Below are 16,222 nucleotides of genomic sequence, written 5' to 3' on the forward strand. Positions count from 1 at the left end.
CTGTCCGGAGAATTCCCTACCCAGGGCTTCAGGCAGCTGGAACGATCGGGGGTGACTTTCTTGTGGTGATCAGTTGGTTCTACCAACATTTTGATTCCCCTAAAGCTATTGGCAAACCTGAAAAGTGTTCCCCGACTTTATTTCTCGAGTCCCTTTTAGGTTTTGTAAGCTTCTAATTCCCTGTATTAAATTCCTTCCTCCATGAAATATTTAAAGTGGTTTTTGTTTTCTTGATGAAACCACGATAGAGGTGAAGTGATGCTCAATACAAGACACTATGAATTAGTTTTCAGTAATTCTTTAAAATCATACCATGTTGGGGCGCCTGGGTGGCTCAGTTAAAAGTACAACTTTGGCACAGGTCATGATCTCGCGGGTTTGTGAGTTCAAGCCCCTCGTCAGGCTCTGTGCTGACAGCTTGAAGCCTGGAGCCTGCTTCGGATTGTGTGTCTCCCTCTCTCTCTCTCTGCCCCTCCCCTGCTCCCACTCTGTCTGTGTCTCTCTCTCAAGAATAAAGATTAAAAAAAAATTTTTAAGTTGTACCATATGGGAAATCTCCTCCCCACTCTCACCTCTCCCCTCAGAGTATGACTTAGAAGAACCTACCCTCAAACCATTTTCTATTCAAGTTAATGACCAAACTCTCAGTGCTCTACATTTTTATTTTTTTGTATTTAAAATTTTTAAAAATGTTTACTTCTGACAGACAGAGAGACAGACAGACACAGAGCATGAGCAGGGGAGAGGCATACAGGGAGACACAGAATCCGAAGCAGGCTCCAGGCTCCAGCTGTCAGCACAGAGCCCGACATGGGGCCCGAACCCACGAACCGTGAGATCATGAGCCAAGTCGAAGTCAGAGTAACCAGTCGAGCCACCCAGGTGCCCTTCAGTGCCCTACATTTTCAAACGTCTATTTTCTATAAAACATGCCATGTGCCTGTCAGAGGGAGCTCAAAATTAACTGATGCAGCAATCCGTGCAACTCTACCACAGTTCTTGTCAAAATGGATATGAATATCGTCAAACGGTTTGCTCTCACACAATGGCTGTATTCCAGGAAGTTCCGTGCGGCGAAAATAACAAACGTATGATTAAAGACAATGATTTTGATTGGGGGAAAAATCCAGAGACTTAGGAAGTTTCAAATTTGCCACAGCAAATTTATTTCATGCGAGGGGTATTTATACAGTTCTAAACTTTTAACCGTAACTATCCTTCACGAACCCACCATTTGCTTCCATCTATCGTCTGTACGAGAACGGGCTTTTCTTTGCTTATCAATACCAGCCGGCATCAGCACATACAGATTCTTACATATTCTTACCATTCTATGCCCCACTGTTTGATGACCCAATGCAAATCACACAAAGCTGCTGAGTTACAGAAACAAGAGCAGACCTTGAGGCTTACTTAATCCATCACCTGGCTTCCACCAAAACTGGGGTATGAGAAATGCCGAGCTATAAAATAGCCTAACTTTCCAAAAGAGAAACTGATCATTTGAGTCTCTGATCCAGGTATATTAAACTGCTTGCTGTTCCTAAAACAGATTTTGCTCTCCTCTGCTCTTGGGAGCATGCCGGTCCCCTCACAGGAGATCTGGATCGTCTTTGTACTTATTTGCAGCTCTGGCAAAAGGCTAACAGGCTGTCAAATAAATAAATATACATACATATATACATACACACACATGTATAACACACATACATACACACACACACACACATACATATATATTTACACATTTAAAAGAATCAAGAATACCATCTAAACAGTTCCACCCTAAGGAGGTAAAAAACTAACAAGCACGCAACATGGAGCCACCCAAAGGGAAGATTCGATGTCTGGGCAGTAGTAACAAGGGACAGACACAGACCATCTATCATGTATCTCAGTGGTGTTGAAACATTTATTTTGGCTGTTTTGCTCATTGTTTTTGAAATACAAAGCAAGCACATTCCTTCTTCCTGAGATTCATGAAATGTCTTTGCAAATTTATTTTTATATTTTTTATTTTTAAACACTTCTCTTGAGGTTGAAGTGGCATAAAATTATGTAAGAGATGAAGAGGGAGAGAGAGAGAATCCCAAGAAGGCTCCACACTCAGTGCAGAGTCTGACTCGGGGCTCGATCTCACGACCCTGGGATCAGGACCTGAGCCGAAATCAAGAGTCAGATGCTCAACCAACTAAGCCACGTTTTAGCTTATGTGACTATGTAACTACCACCATCAAGATAATGAACATCAGGATATCAGGAAGGGCAAGAAGGAAGGATGACAAAAAAGCGCTCTGGGGGTGACAAATGTGTTCACTACCATATTTAAAATTTTAGATCTTCAAAGAGAATATATGTGGTATTTTTGTTCAAACTTTGGCTAGTTTCAGACTCCAGGGAAAATCTTAGTGAGTAGCTTGGCATTTTGGGTTATTAAAAAGAGTTTTCAGTTTTATCCATAAGGCTTGCAATCACACCTCCCCATTTCTAAAGTTAATTTATTCTTTCTTAAAAAGAGAAATAATAATCCTGTGGCAGATACATGACCACAGGAAGGAGATAATTATGGGGTCAACAAAAAACATCCTTGGGGCTTAACCATTTTGTTTCTTGACTTTTATCAGATGAATGCACTGTAGTTTTCTGTCAGTTAATTTCCTTGCTTTTCTGGCTTTTCAAGGAACAAGATAATGCTATATATGTAAAGCTTTTAAACAAAGGGGAAAATGTGGTCAGCTTTTCCTTTTTTCATATCGTGGATTATTAGGAATAAAGCCTGTGTTTAAGTCGACATTTTCATTAGCCCCCCTGAAGTACATTCTTGACTTAAATAGAATATGTTTGCTCTTATAAGTAATAACCATAGGAAAAGGCAAAATAGGCTTCATAGGCACTGCTGAGACATTTATAAAAAGAGCTCAGGACCTACTTTAGGCATCAGGAGAAAAGCAGATTTATTCTATTCCCACAGCCAAATGTAGACGAGCAGAGAAGATAAACAAACTGACATTTACTCTACGTTCGTTTGAACTGTTATACAATCTCAGAAGAAGAGACATCTATATATAAATACAACCACAAAAGCATCTGACCAAACCCAAATATACATGATTAAGAGAGGATCTAGTTAAATTATCCATTTGACTGACACGTCAAATGCAAACGTAGGTTTCTCATGTGGATAAATGAGAGCGGAGGACATATGTACTTACCACAATCCTCTGGCTCGTTTACGTATCAGAATCAACTCTTAGCCATTTCCTTTTGGAAACATGTCTCAACAGAAATCACAGGTGAGAACACTTCATACTATGTGGTCCCTTGTTGACACACTGAACTCTAATGAGATAGCTTTATATTTTTTATGTGTATTTATTTGAGAGAGAGGGAGAGACAGGGGCAGAGAGAGAGGGAGACAGAGGATCTAAAGCATGTTCTGTGCTCAGAGCGCAGAGCCCGATGCAGGGCTCAAACTCACAAACCACGAGATCATGACCTGAGCCAAAGTTGGATACTTAACCGACTGAGACACCCAGGCACCCCTCTAATGAGATACTTTTAGAGGTTGACCGGAAATCCCTAAAAAGAAAAAAAAAAACCCTACATGTAACTTTAAAAAGGATAAAAATAAACGTCTCCTTTTTCTTTCCCTCCCTCCATACACAACAAAAATGCAGACTGTGGGCACTCCGTGTGACTATTTAGTTCTAAGATTCGTGTATGTATTTAGTCAGACTGAGAATCATGACTTAAGAGGAGTCTGGGGGTCTGTTGACATTATACCTGTCTTACTTAGAAAAGTTTCTTTTTCCCTATTATTTTGGGTAATGGACCTTTGAAGCTTTTATTAATGTATCTCCCAATTCTGGCAATGAGGGACAGTAGACATTTGGGACAAACATTCCACCAAGGTTAACTAACAATGCTAGATTAGGTTTTGTTTTTTTAACTTTTCAGATAATGGTGAAGAATTTTCCAGAGTTATGGGCATGTAAACTGGTGCAGCCACTCTGGAAAAGAGTATGGAGGTTCCTCAAAAATTTAAAAATAGAACTACCCTATGACCCAGTAATTGCACTACTAGGTATTTATCCCAAGGGATACAGGTGTGCTGTTTCAAAGGGACACATGCACCCCAATGTTTATAGCAGCATTATCAACAATAGCCTAAGTATGGAAAAAACCCAAATGTCCATCGATGGATGAATGGATAAAGAAGATGTGGTGTATGTACATATATATACATACAGCAGAGCATTACTCGGCAATCAAAAAGAATGAAATCTTGCCATTTGCAACTACGTGGATGGAACTAGAGGGTATTATGCTTAGCGAAATTAGAGAAACACAAATATCATATGACTTCACTCATATAAGGACTTTAAGAAACAGAACACATGAACATAAGGGAAGGGAAGTAAAAATAATATAAAAACAGGGAGGGGGACAAAACATAAGAGACTCTTAAATATGGAGAACAAACAGAGGGTTCCTGGAGGGGTTGTGGGAGGGGGGATGGGCTAAATGGGTAAGGGGCATTAAGGAATCTACTCCTGAAATCATTGTTGCACTATATAACTAACCTGAATGTAAATTTTTAAAAAATTAAATAATACTAATTAAAAAAAAATTTCCCAGTACTCCTGTCCACTTGTACCCCAATGTTTATAGCAGCACTCTCAACAATAGCCAAATTATGGAAAGAGCCTAAATGTCCATCAACTGATGAATGGATAAAGAAATTGTGGTTTATAAACACAATGGAGTACTACGTGGCAATGAGAAAGAATGAAATATGGCCCTTTGTAGCAACATGGATGGAACTGGAGAGTGTTATGCTAAGTGAAATAAGCCATACAGAGAAAGACAGATACCATATATTTCCACTCTTATGTGGATCCTGATAAATTTAACAGAAACCCATGGGGGAGGGGAAGGAAAAAAAAAAGAGGTTAGAGTGGGAGAGAGCCAAAGCATAAGAGACTCCTAAAAACTGAGAACAAACTGAGGGTTGATGGGGGGAGGGAGGGAGGGAGGGTGGGTGATGGGTATTGAGGAGGGCACCTTTTGGGATGAGCACTGGGTGTTGTATGGAAACCAATTTGACAATAAATTTCATATATTGGAAAAAAATAAAAAAAAAAAAAGAGAAACTAAATGGAAAAAAAAACTGAGAACAGACTGAGGGTTGATGGGGGGTGGGAGGGAGGGGAGGGTGGGTGATGGGTATTGAGGAGGGCACCTTTTGGGATGAGCACTGGGTGTTGTATGGAAACCAATGTGACAATAAATTTCATATATTGAAAAAAAAATTTCCCAGAGTTGGTATAATATTCAAATCCTTGATTCAGGAGATAACGATGAATTCCAATCAGGATAAGAAAAGGAAAGGAAAAGGAAAAGGGAAAAGGAAGGAAGTGGGAACGTGAAAGGGAAAGAAAAAAGAGAAAGAAAAAAAAGAGAGAAAAGAAAAAAGAAAAAAGAAAAAAAGACTCTGTAGCTTGACAGATCGCAAACGACAGATCGCAAACAACAGAACACCAAAGACAGAGAGAGATCCTAAGCAGCCAGGAAATAAGAGACAGTGTGCACAAAGAGCCAGCAGTTACTCTGAGGACGGACTCAAGAGCAAAAACCTACAAGATGGTAAAATATCATCTTCCAAAAGTGACAGGAAAAAGTAACTATCAATTTAAGATTATTTTCAAACAATCTATTTTTCATAAATGAGTTTTTTTCCAGACCAATAGAGAAACTTCTTCATCAAAAATGTTCTCATGAAATAAACTTATAAATGATAAATTTCAGGGCCGCGCCTGGGTGGTTCAGTTAGTTAAGCATCCGACTCTCAATTTTGGCTCAGGTCATGATCTCACAGTTCGTGAGTCGGAGCCCAATTCAGGCTCTGCATTGACAGTGCGGAGCCTCCTTGGGATTCTCTCTCTCTCTCTGCCCCTCCCCTGATCACTCACTCTCTCTCTCTCTCAAAATAAATGAATACACTTAAAAAAACGATAGGGGCGCCTGGGTGGCTCAGTCGGTTGAGCGTCTTGACTTCAGCTCGGGTCACGATCTTGTGGCTCGTGGGTTTGGGCCCCGTGTTGGGCTCTGTGCTGATGGCTCAGAACCTGGGGCCTGCTTCGCATTCTGTGTCTCCCTCTCTCTCTGCCCCTAACCCACTTGCATTCTGTTTCTGTCTCTCTCAAAAATAAATAAACATTAAAAAAATGATAAATTTCAATGACATCAGAAGGAATCCCTGATACCTGAAAGAAATGGTGAACAAAGTCAGTAGCAAACAAATGAAATATATTTTTAAAAATTTATATATTTTTATAAATAATAATAATATTTAATATATAGGGTTAAAGGCAGATTAAGTGAAATTATTGGCCAAAATATGTCAGAAAGGAGTTATCAGGCTTAAATGTTTTGTCCAAAAGCAGGGGCACTGATTAACTTTAGATCACTTTAAGAATTCTTGCTAAAATTTTGAAGGTATCCACTAAAAAACAATAAACAAACAAAAAAACCCAAAACAGAACTGTATCACTTCCAAACTAGTAAAGAGTAAAAACAGATTAAAACAACCAAAAACAAAAAAACAAAACAAACACAAAAGGCAATTCACTCTTTCCAAATGAAAGAAAATGAAACAAAAAAGAAATAAGATGGAAGGTAAAGAAAGAAACCCTGGAACATGCTAGAAGCACAAGACTGCAGTACAAAATAAATACAAATTTGTGTGATCTCAATCAAAGCAAGAATAAACACTGTATTTTAAAATGACAAAAAACTGTCAGACTGAATAAAAAAAAATAAATTAACCTGTGCCCTTTTTAAAATACACAAACCTAATACCCAAGGACAGAGCAAGAAATGCCATCAGTAAGACAACCTGCATGCATTTGGGAATTAAGATATTAATGAATAACTCACAGCTCACGTAAGAAATCAAAATGAAAACCTCACTGAACAATAATGAAATGCCACAAGTCAGTATTTGTGGAATACAAAAATAGAAATGTAAAAAGTGAATACGATTAACAGAGAAGAGGAGGAGAAATAAAGAGCTAAGAACCTGACGTAAATGACCGTGAAAAAAAAAAAAGATGAGAAAATAATAAATTAATGAAAGAGGAGGTAGAGAAAATTACAAACTTTATTTGAAAATCGTAACAAATAGTTGAGTATCCGTGAGAAAGATCAAGTAAAAAATTGACAGGGGGCAAAAAAGATGTAACTATAGATACTACAGACGTTTAAAAAGACAATGCGATTATAAATAAATCTAGGACTAAAGTATCTGAAAATATAGGTGAAAAACAAAAAGAGCAAGGGTAGCTAGAATACCCAAAATGACACTAGGGGAGTGAAGAGCCTTAAGAGTTCTATAATAACCAAAGAATTTGAATCAACTGTTTAAAAATCTTTCTTCCTGGGGCGCCTGGGTGGCTCAGTCGGTTGGGTGTCCGACTTCGGCTCAGGTCATGATCTCACGGCTCATGGGTTCGAGCCCCGTGTCGGGCTGTGTGCTGACAGCGCAGAGCCTGGAGCCTGTTTCGGATTCTGTGTCGCCCTCTCTCTCTGCCCCTCCCCCATTCATGGTCTGTCTCTCTCAAAAATAAATAAATGTCAAAAAAAAAAAAAAAAAAAATCTTTCCTCCTGGGGAGCCTGGGTGGCTCAGTTGGTTAAGCATCCAATTTTGGCTCAGGACATGAACCCAAGGTTCAGGCCCTTGCTGACAAGGAGGAGCCTGCTGGGGATCTTTTCTCTCTGCCTCCTCCTCCTGTGCTCAAGCTCACTTTCTCTCTCTCAAAATGGATGAATTAAGCTTAAAAATAAATAAATAGATAGATAGTCTTTCTACCAAAGAACAAAAAACCACAGTAAGTTCTAGAAACTCTTCAAGGAGTAAGTAATCAGAACATAACAGAAACTCTTCCAGGGGAAGAAAAAAAAAATCAAAATGAACAAACAAACAATATAAATTTTATGAGCGTAGCAAAGTTCACTCTTAAGCCACATGGAAACAAAATGGGGAAATTAAAGGCCAGTTTCTGTCATCGCCACACATCCAACACCTCCAAAAAAAAAAAAAAAAATTAAAATCTTAGGAAGAAAAATCCAGCCACATATTAAAAAGGATAGAATATTGTGAAAATGTTACTTACCAAGGGTGCAGAGTCAGTTAATATAGAAAATCTATTAATATGCCACATAAGAAATTTAAAGAAAAAAAATCATATGATCATCTTAAAAGACATAAAAAGAGGCATCTGATAACATTCAAGATCAACACACGATTTTTTAAAAGTAAAATATTTATTTTTGAGAGAGAACACGCGAGTTGGGGAGGCAGAGGGGCAGGGCGGGGAGGGGGACAGAGGGTTTGAAGCAGGCTCTGAGCTGTCAGCACAAAGCCCAGTGTGGGGCCCAAACTCACAAACCATAAGATCATGACCTGAGCAGAAGCTGGACGCTTAACGGACTGAGCCACCCAGGAGCCCCAGTATGTGATATTTTTTTTTTTTCAACCTGGCAAACTAGAAATAGAAGAAAACTTTCTTAACATGATGAAGAGTATCTACAGAAAATCACATCCATTATAAATAGCAAAATAAAATAGTTAAAAATAATAAATATATAATAAAAAATAAAAGCATGGTCTTTAAAAATTCAGAGACCAGGACGCCTACTCTAACCATGGATACCCAACACTTGAATGGAAGCTCTAACCAGTGCAGTAAGATGAGAATACATTGAAAAGTTAAAAGGATTGGAGAAGAAAAAATAGAATTTTCATTATTCACATGATATAACTGTTGAGTCTAGGTTTGATAGAAAACTCAAGAATCTACAGAAAATGTATTAGCATTTAATAAGCATTTAGGAAGATTGACATTTATAAAGATTTTCATACAAAATCAACTGCATTTTCCTACAACAGCAGAGAAATTATAACTTGAGAGAGAGAAAGTAAGACAGAGGGACTAGACAATAGTAACTAAATATATATACATGTAAGATACCAAGGAACACATCTAACAAGTATGAGCATGACCTTTATGGAAAAAATTACAAAATATTCAAGGACTAAATTAATGGAGAGATATTTCATATTCATGGATAAGGTGACTTAAGATTACAACAAAAGCATTTTCTCCCACGTTGACCCACAGATTAAAATATAACCCCAGGGGCGCCGGGGTGCTCAGTTGGTCGAGCATCCAGCTTCGGCTCAGGTCATGATCTTACAGTTTGCGGGTTCGAGTTCCGCACTGGGCTCTGTGCTAACAGCTCAGAGCCTGGAGCCTGCTTCAGATTCTGTGTCTCCCTCTCTCACTGCTCCCTCCCTGTTCATACGCTGTCTCTCTCTCTCAAAAATAAATAAAGATTTAAAAAAATTTTTTAAATATAACCCCAAATCTCACCTGAGTATGTTAGTGTTTTTGTGTTTTTGTCTGTTTTCAATGTTGTGTGTGTGTGTATGTGTGTGTGTGTGTGTGTGATGAACTTCACACTTGTTATCTAAGATTTGTATGAAGGACAAAGGTCTAAGAATAGCCAATTCTTTCCTGAAGAAGGCTGTGAGGTTAACATGTCCAATATTTATTCTAAAGCTATAGTAATTAAGTAGCATAACATTGACACGGAAAAAGAGGCCAAGAAACAGACCTTACTCACACATAAAATATTGATTTCCAAGTGAGCAGGCATTTCAGACCACTGGGGAGACAACAAGCTATTTCTTAAAATTAGATCTCTATCTCACTCCATATACAAAAACCAATTCCAGAGAGATTAAGGAATTAAATATGAAAGACAAAAACTGTAAAACCATTAGAAATAAAGATGGAATTTTTTATAAGCCGAGGGTGGGAAAGAATTTCTTAAACGAGGCTCCAAAGCACAAACAGCAAGAGAAGGGATGGTAAGTCTTGCTTGATTCAAATTAAGACTGCTACAAAAATGTGAGAAGAGCAGCTACAGATTAAAAGCTTTCAGTAATATAGGGGCACCTGGGTGGCTCCATCCCTCAAGTGTCTCCGACTCGTGATTTCAGGTCAAGTTGTGAGCTCGCAGATTGTGAGACAGAGCCCCGTGTCAGGCTCTGGGCTGATAGTGCAGGGCTTGCTTGCCATTTGCTCTTCCTCGTTCTCTGCCCCTCCCCCACGTGCACAGGAGCTCTCTCTTGCTCCCTCCAAAAAAAAAAAATAATAATAATTTTTTTAAAAAGGCAGTTCCTTAAAAGTTTTCAGTAATAAAAATAATCAACAAGTGGATACATAATATACAAAGTACTCGTACAAATCAATAGGAAAAGACCATTTGATTGAAAATTCATCCAAAGCCAGGCAACAATAAAATAATAAAAACTAAAGGAAAAAAGAAAATTAATCCAAAGCCACGCACGGAAGAAGAAAACAAAGGTCAATAAACATATGCAAAGTGTTCCGTTTCCTAAGTAATCATGGAAATGCAAATCATACCACAATGAGATTTTAAATTCTGCACCTGTGCTACATTGGCAATAAATAAATAAATAAATAAATAAATAAATAATAAAATCTGATAATATTAAGTGTTATAGAGAATATGGAACTAAGGAACTCTCCCAGTCTAATGGCAGGAGTATAAATGAAGACAACCACTTTAAAAACTAGATGCTACCATCCGGTAAAAATAAAAACACACATACTGTATTGTTGTTTATGCATATCCCAGAGAAATTTTTGCACAGGTATACCCAGAGACAAGTATAAGACTTTCCACACCGGGACTGCATGTACTAACTCAAATGTCCACTGCCCGTGGGCATTTTTACCATATATGGGTACTAGTGAGCAAATTACTGTGACTAAAGTCAACACGGATGAATGTGCAAATGTAATGTTACACAAAACACGCAAGTTACAAAGGCACATCTTAATAGGATGTCATTTAAATAACTGCTCCAAACACAAAAACGACGCAATAGGTTATATGGGTAGGTTATATGGAATATAAACATACATGGTTCAGAATGAAAAGGAAGAGAGGAGAAACACCAAATTCAGCCTAACAATAATCTCTGAGAGGGAGGACGGCATGTATAAGGACAACAGGGGAGCCTTCAAAGCTATTTGCAATGCTCTCTATCTTTAATCAGGGCCGTGGGTGCACGGGTGCACGAGTTTTCCACCTCTTATAAATAATCTTTTATATGCAGTATTTAATTTACTTTAAAGGTCATCGAGAAGGTGACATCCTACTTCTAATAAACTTCTATTATAGCATAATATATAGTCAACACCTGCAGAAAAATGTTACTATTACTTAACCAATCTTCAATTATGGCATATTTCTCAGTACCCAAGAAGACAAACTCTTTCCAATGATCATGAAGTCATTGAATTGCAGCTTTCTTCTTCAGCTGTATTCCCATATACAAAAGCAAACTGAATGATCTACACATGGGAACACATTAGCCATTTTTATGTCTTATGTTGGAGTCATTTACTTTACGATCTCTCTTCTTCACTATTCCAAAGAAGACAGTGATCAAACTTCAGAAAGACCAAAAATTCTGGAAATACGTTTGTGGAATACACACCAGGTGCATTTTACATATAGACCTCAATTTCTCTAAAAGATAACCCCATTTATAATCTCATCTTTACATAACAGAACAGCTCCTCAGAAGCCGGGCTGGAATGGACTCTTGCCTATGACTGAGAACAACAATTCCTGCTAGTCAGGAATCTGTGCATTTGGTGGGGGCATGCCGTTTTCCTGCAAAGACCACCTCTGTTCAGATGTGGTTCCTACAGCGTGTTCCCTCACCCCACGCCTTATGCAGCAGCATGGGTGAGGGGGGGACCATACTTGACAAAATGTAGTTTCTGAAAAGACTTCCTCAGTTATCTCTACCATAAATATTTTTTTTTATATTTGTTCATTTTGAGAGAGACAGAAAACATGAATAGGGAAGGAGCAGAGAGAGAGGGAAAGGGAGAGAATCCCAAGCATTCTCCGCACTGTCAGCATGGAGCCCAATGCAGGGCTCGAACTCATGAACTGTGAGATCATGGCCTGAGCCGAAACCAAGGGTCAGACACTCAACTGCCACCTAGGCACCGCACAAACAATTCAATGTTTAATTTTCACCAAAGAAATGCACTAAGTAACCAAAAGTCATTCCGCATATCACTTACTATACTAGAAAGAGAAACAAACTACACATCCCTAAATCCTCTCTCCGAGGCCACATGTCCCCTGTGGGGACAAGATATAACCTCCTAAAAGAGTTAAGTTATAGAAGACACAGATGGCAAAAGGTTTAGAGCTCAATTCACACATTCCCTATCACACTGGCAGCATGTAATTCATTCAATCCACACAAATACTTGTTATGCTTCCACAAAGGAATTAAATTGAAAATGTCAACAGGACCATCTTAGTCCAGGTTACTCCCAGTTTACACATTTAGGGAGAAAACAAAGCCCAGTGGGGCAAGAAGGACTGCAAGAAGGTGCAGGAGGGGATGAGGGATGAGGGGGGGTTATTGGGACAGAGGAATAAGCCACGTCAGATCAGAGCTCATTCATGGCTGCTGAATATAGTGAACCTCTCAATGGAACCCTACACCTCTGGGCAGGACCAAGTCCTGCTGTTGGGAACACTTAATATTTCAATTATTTTTCCAAGAAGCCGGAGAAATGGCAGGAAGCTTCTGTCTAATCTGGGGGAAAAGAACAATCAGGCTTCAGGTAGCCTTGATGTTCTGTAACCTGAGGGCAGGCTCCCCTCCAAACAGCCCGTCGTCAGTGTCCAAATCACACAGATAATCTCAGCAAGGATAAACGAGTACGTATGCAGGTTATATCTGATGGGAGTTGACACAAGATAGAGCAGCTCAGAAGCTCAAAGGCCAGTGAGCCAACACGGGCACACGGCCAGGGCCAACCACAGAAAAAGTAGCTTCTGCTGTCTGCTAAACTTGAAAGAATCTTTCAGTTGTGTCCATTTTCATACAGGTCATTGAAGAATCCGAAAACAAGACAAAACACTGAAATGGCTAGCCATTGACAACCGTTTTTAACTGGAACACCCTTAACAGCCAGATAGCACATAGAAATATTTAGAGTATCGGATCTTTCCCCAACCTCCGGTTCCACACTAGACTAAACACGATAGCGAAAAGGAAAACTCCACGAAGAGTTTATGTGGTAATTTCAAGCTTCCAGAGCAAAGGCAAACATGTCTCATCCTTCGGACCATGTCCCACAGTTCAGGAGGTATCTAACTGGACCACCAACACTGGGTTCTCAACAAAGTTTCTTGTACTTTGTAAACCTTTAGGAACCAGGCATTTGTTCCAAGGTCCCATGAAGACCTGGAAAGAGAAGCCATGCTGCAGGAAGGCTCATGGATTTTATCATATATTCAAAGGCAGTTGTGATCCAGAAGACATAAAGAAACACTATTCAAAAAAAGCAAATCTTTTAAAAAAAGAATTCCACATTGGTAATATTATGATAAACATTTTTCATCCAAGGAAACAGCATACATATTTCAGGGAAATATAAAAAATTATTTCAACGGTCAAGATTATAAGGTACCCATTTTTGTTTGTTTGTTTTGTTTTGTTTTTCTAACTCGAGTTCACAGTTTTTCTTGGGCTGGAGTTTAACAAGAAGTGACTGACCTTTAACTAAGATCAAAACATTGGACACCCACGTACACTTTTAGGAAAAAAGAAACATCATTCAAACTCCTCTCTTTCATTATAAGTATGCTGTATTTTACCAAAATCTTGCTTTTTTATTTTACCAAGACATTTAGCAAAAGTGTAAGATAAGAAACAAATGGTTCCTGTGTTGGAAAACTAAGATATTTAGGAGAAATTCCGATGAAGGTCATTTTAAGGTCTAAGTTATTAGGACTGTGTTTTTAAATCAATCCTTTTCGTCTCTTCTTGTATTTTCTGGAACCCAAATCCCTTTGGATGGAGTCAAACTCAAATGTCAAAGTATACCCTAAACTGAAGGCGTCTGTCTGTAGAGGTGAAACATGCATTAGACTCATATTCAACGAACACGTTGGTTTTATAGCAAAAGACAAGTGCCAGAGAATACATTTATTAATGTGTTAAGCTTAAATGAACTATTTACGGTTGGGCTATCTCCCTTTAGAGCTGACCTTCGATCACTTGGAGGCTGACTCCATTGCCACATCTGAGATGCCAGCTCAGAGACATCTGGTCAGACGGGCACGAAACACACAGCGGTTCAGAAACCTTAGCGCCCACAGGAGTCATGAGAACTGACCCGGGCCTCATTCTGCTCAACTTCTCCCTCTCATTTTATTTCTTTTTTTTTTAAAGTTTATTTTTTAAATTTATTTTGAGAGAGAGCTAGAAAGCAAGTAGGGGAGGGACAGAAAGAGGGAGACAGAATCCCAAGCAGGCTCCACACCGTCAGTGCAGAGCCTGATGTAGGGCTCAAACCCACAAACCGTGAGACCATGACCTAAGCCAAAGTCAAGTGTCGGACGCTTAACTGACTGAGCCATCCAGGCGCCCCTCTCTCTCATTTCAAAGCGAGGACATGAATAAGGTGACATGATGTATTACCATATAGGACATTTAAGCGTCCTCTTAGATGGACTTCCTAGAGATCAAGGAGCAAGACTTACTCGTTTCGTATCTTCTAGCATCGTGCTTACCATACACAAGTGTGTTAAACGAATGCATTATTCCTGTAGCATGTGAACATTCTCAGCTAGCCAAATGATTTCCATACTCATTGTGCACATCCATTATAAGACCTATTACATGCTTCAGGCTACTTCAACCCACAGAACTGACCAAGTAGCATATGTCAAAGGTCAGCTTTAATTTTGGGCCAACGTAGGACACTTGAGTTGTCTTGTAAACAAACTTGTAACTTAACTGTCATCCGTAGGGAATATAGGGTGACTCCAACGTCAGATTAAAAGTGGTCTAATAAATAATTCATTCAAGGATGACTCAAGTTCCTTTCAGAGGACAAAAGGGAGAGTTGAGTTGTTTATGATCCATGGAATGCCAGGGCGGGGGGGGGGGGGGGGTGGGGGGTGGGGGGAGGAGGCCTGGGTGGCTCAGGCGGTTAAGCTTCCGACTGTTGATTTCAGCTCAGGTCACGATCTCCTGGTTTGTGAGATCGAACCCTGTGTCGAGCTCTGCACTGATAGCACGAAGCCTGCTTGGGATTCTCTCTCTCCTTCTCTCTGCCTATCTCTCTCAAATAAATAAACATTAGAAAAAATAATCCCAGGGAATGGAGCCAGAAAGCAAAAAGACCTGAAGACTTGACTGCCTACAGTTTTGCCCACCACCTGCCAAATACTCTTCCTGGCGCAGCCTTGAGAGAGTAGGGAAGCAGAGTGTTAGCCCCAGATCTTCAAGAATGGTCACTTTTTTCCTTTGTAAAGATTTTTTTTTTCTTTTTAAAGCAATGGGCATTATTTCTGCATGTATCAGTAGAGAGAACTATTAGTAGGGAATCACTAGAACATAACCGACAGCTAACTGTGCCCCACATCTTCCTTCCTAAAGACGGGGTTTTGTTTTGCCTTTTTTGTTTTTGCAACTATTTTTTTAATCTTACTTCCTTGTTTACTTTTTTAAGTTATCTCTACACCCAACATGGGGCTTAAACTCATGACCCTGAGATCAAGAGTCAGATGCTGTACCCACTGAGCCAGCCTGGCACCCCAGGGTTTAGTTTTTAAAAAAACAACACTTTTCTAAGCCACACAAATTTCTTCTAAACCATCACTAAGACAGTTTCCTAGTCTTTCTTGACAACATATTCTCAACTCTCTCTAGTCAATTATAAAATTTAACTTTACATTTTTGGCTGCTATGATTTTTAGACTGTTCCTGTTTTTTTTTTTTTTTTTTTTTTTTTGGTAGAACAGACAACACTTTCAAAATCTCTTTTCAAATAGTTTCATTGTAAGTTCAATCTGTTCTCCCTTGGCCTACGTAAGCTGTTTCTTCAATATTCTTCTTACAATGTATTTCCTAGATATTATTTTTCCATTTCTTTATAGGAAGATCCTATTCAAATATTTTCAGGCACATTCCATTTAACCAAGAATACAGTATCACACATATGTCTTGAAAGCTCATCCGTTAACAACACAGTAGATTCAAGAATTTTTGCTTAAGTTTGTTTATTTATTTTGAGAGAG

General features: G+C 39.0%; 1 protein-coding gene across 12 annotated transcripts in view; it reads right to left on the reverse strand.

Moving 5' to 3' along the window:
• CACNB2 (calcium voltage-gated channel auxiliary subunit beta 2) overlaps positions 1–16,222 on the reverse strand; it is a 386,015-nt gene that overhangs the window by 101,180 nt on the left and 268,613 nt on the right. The window lies entirely within an intron of this gene.

The sequence above is a fragment of the Panthera pardus genome, unplaced genomic scaffold (genome assembly GCF_024362965.1).
Source record: "Panthera pardus isolate Hobbes unplaced genomic scaffold, ASM2436296v1 HiC_scaffold_6, whole genome shotgun sequence".
NCBI classification, from domain to species: domain Eukaryota; kingdom Metazoa; phylum Chordata; class Mammalia; order Carnivora; family Felidae; genus Panthera; species Panthera pardus.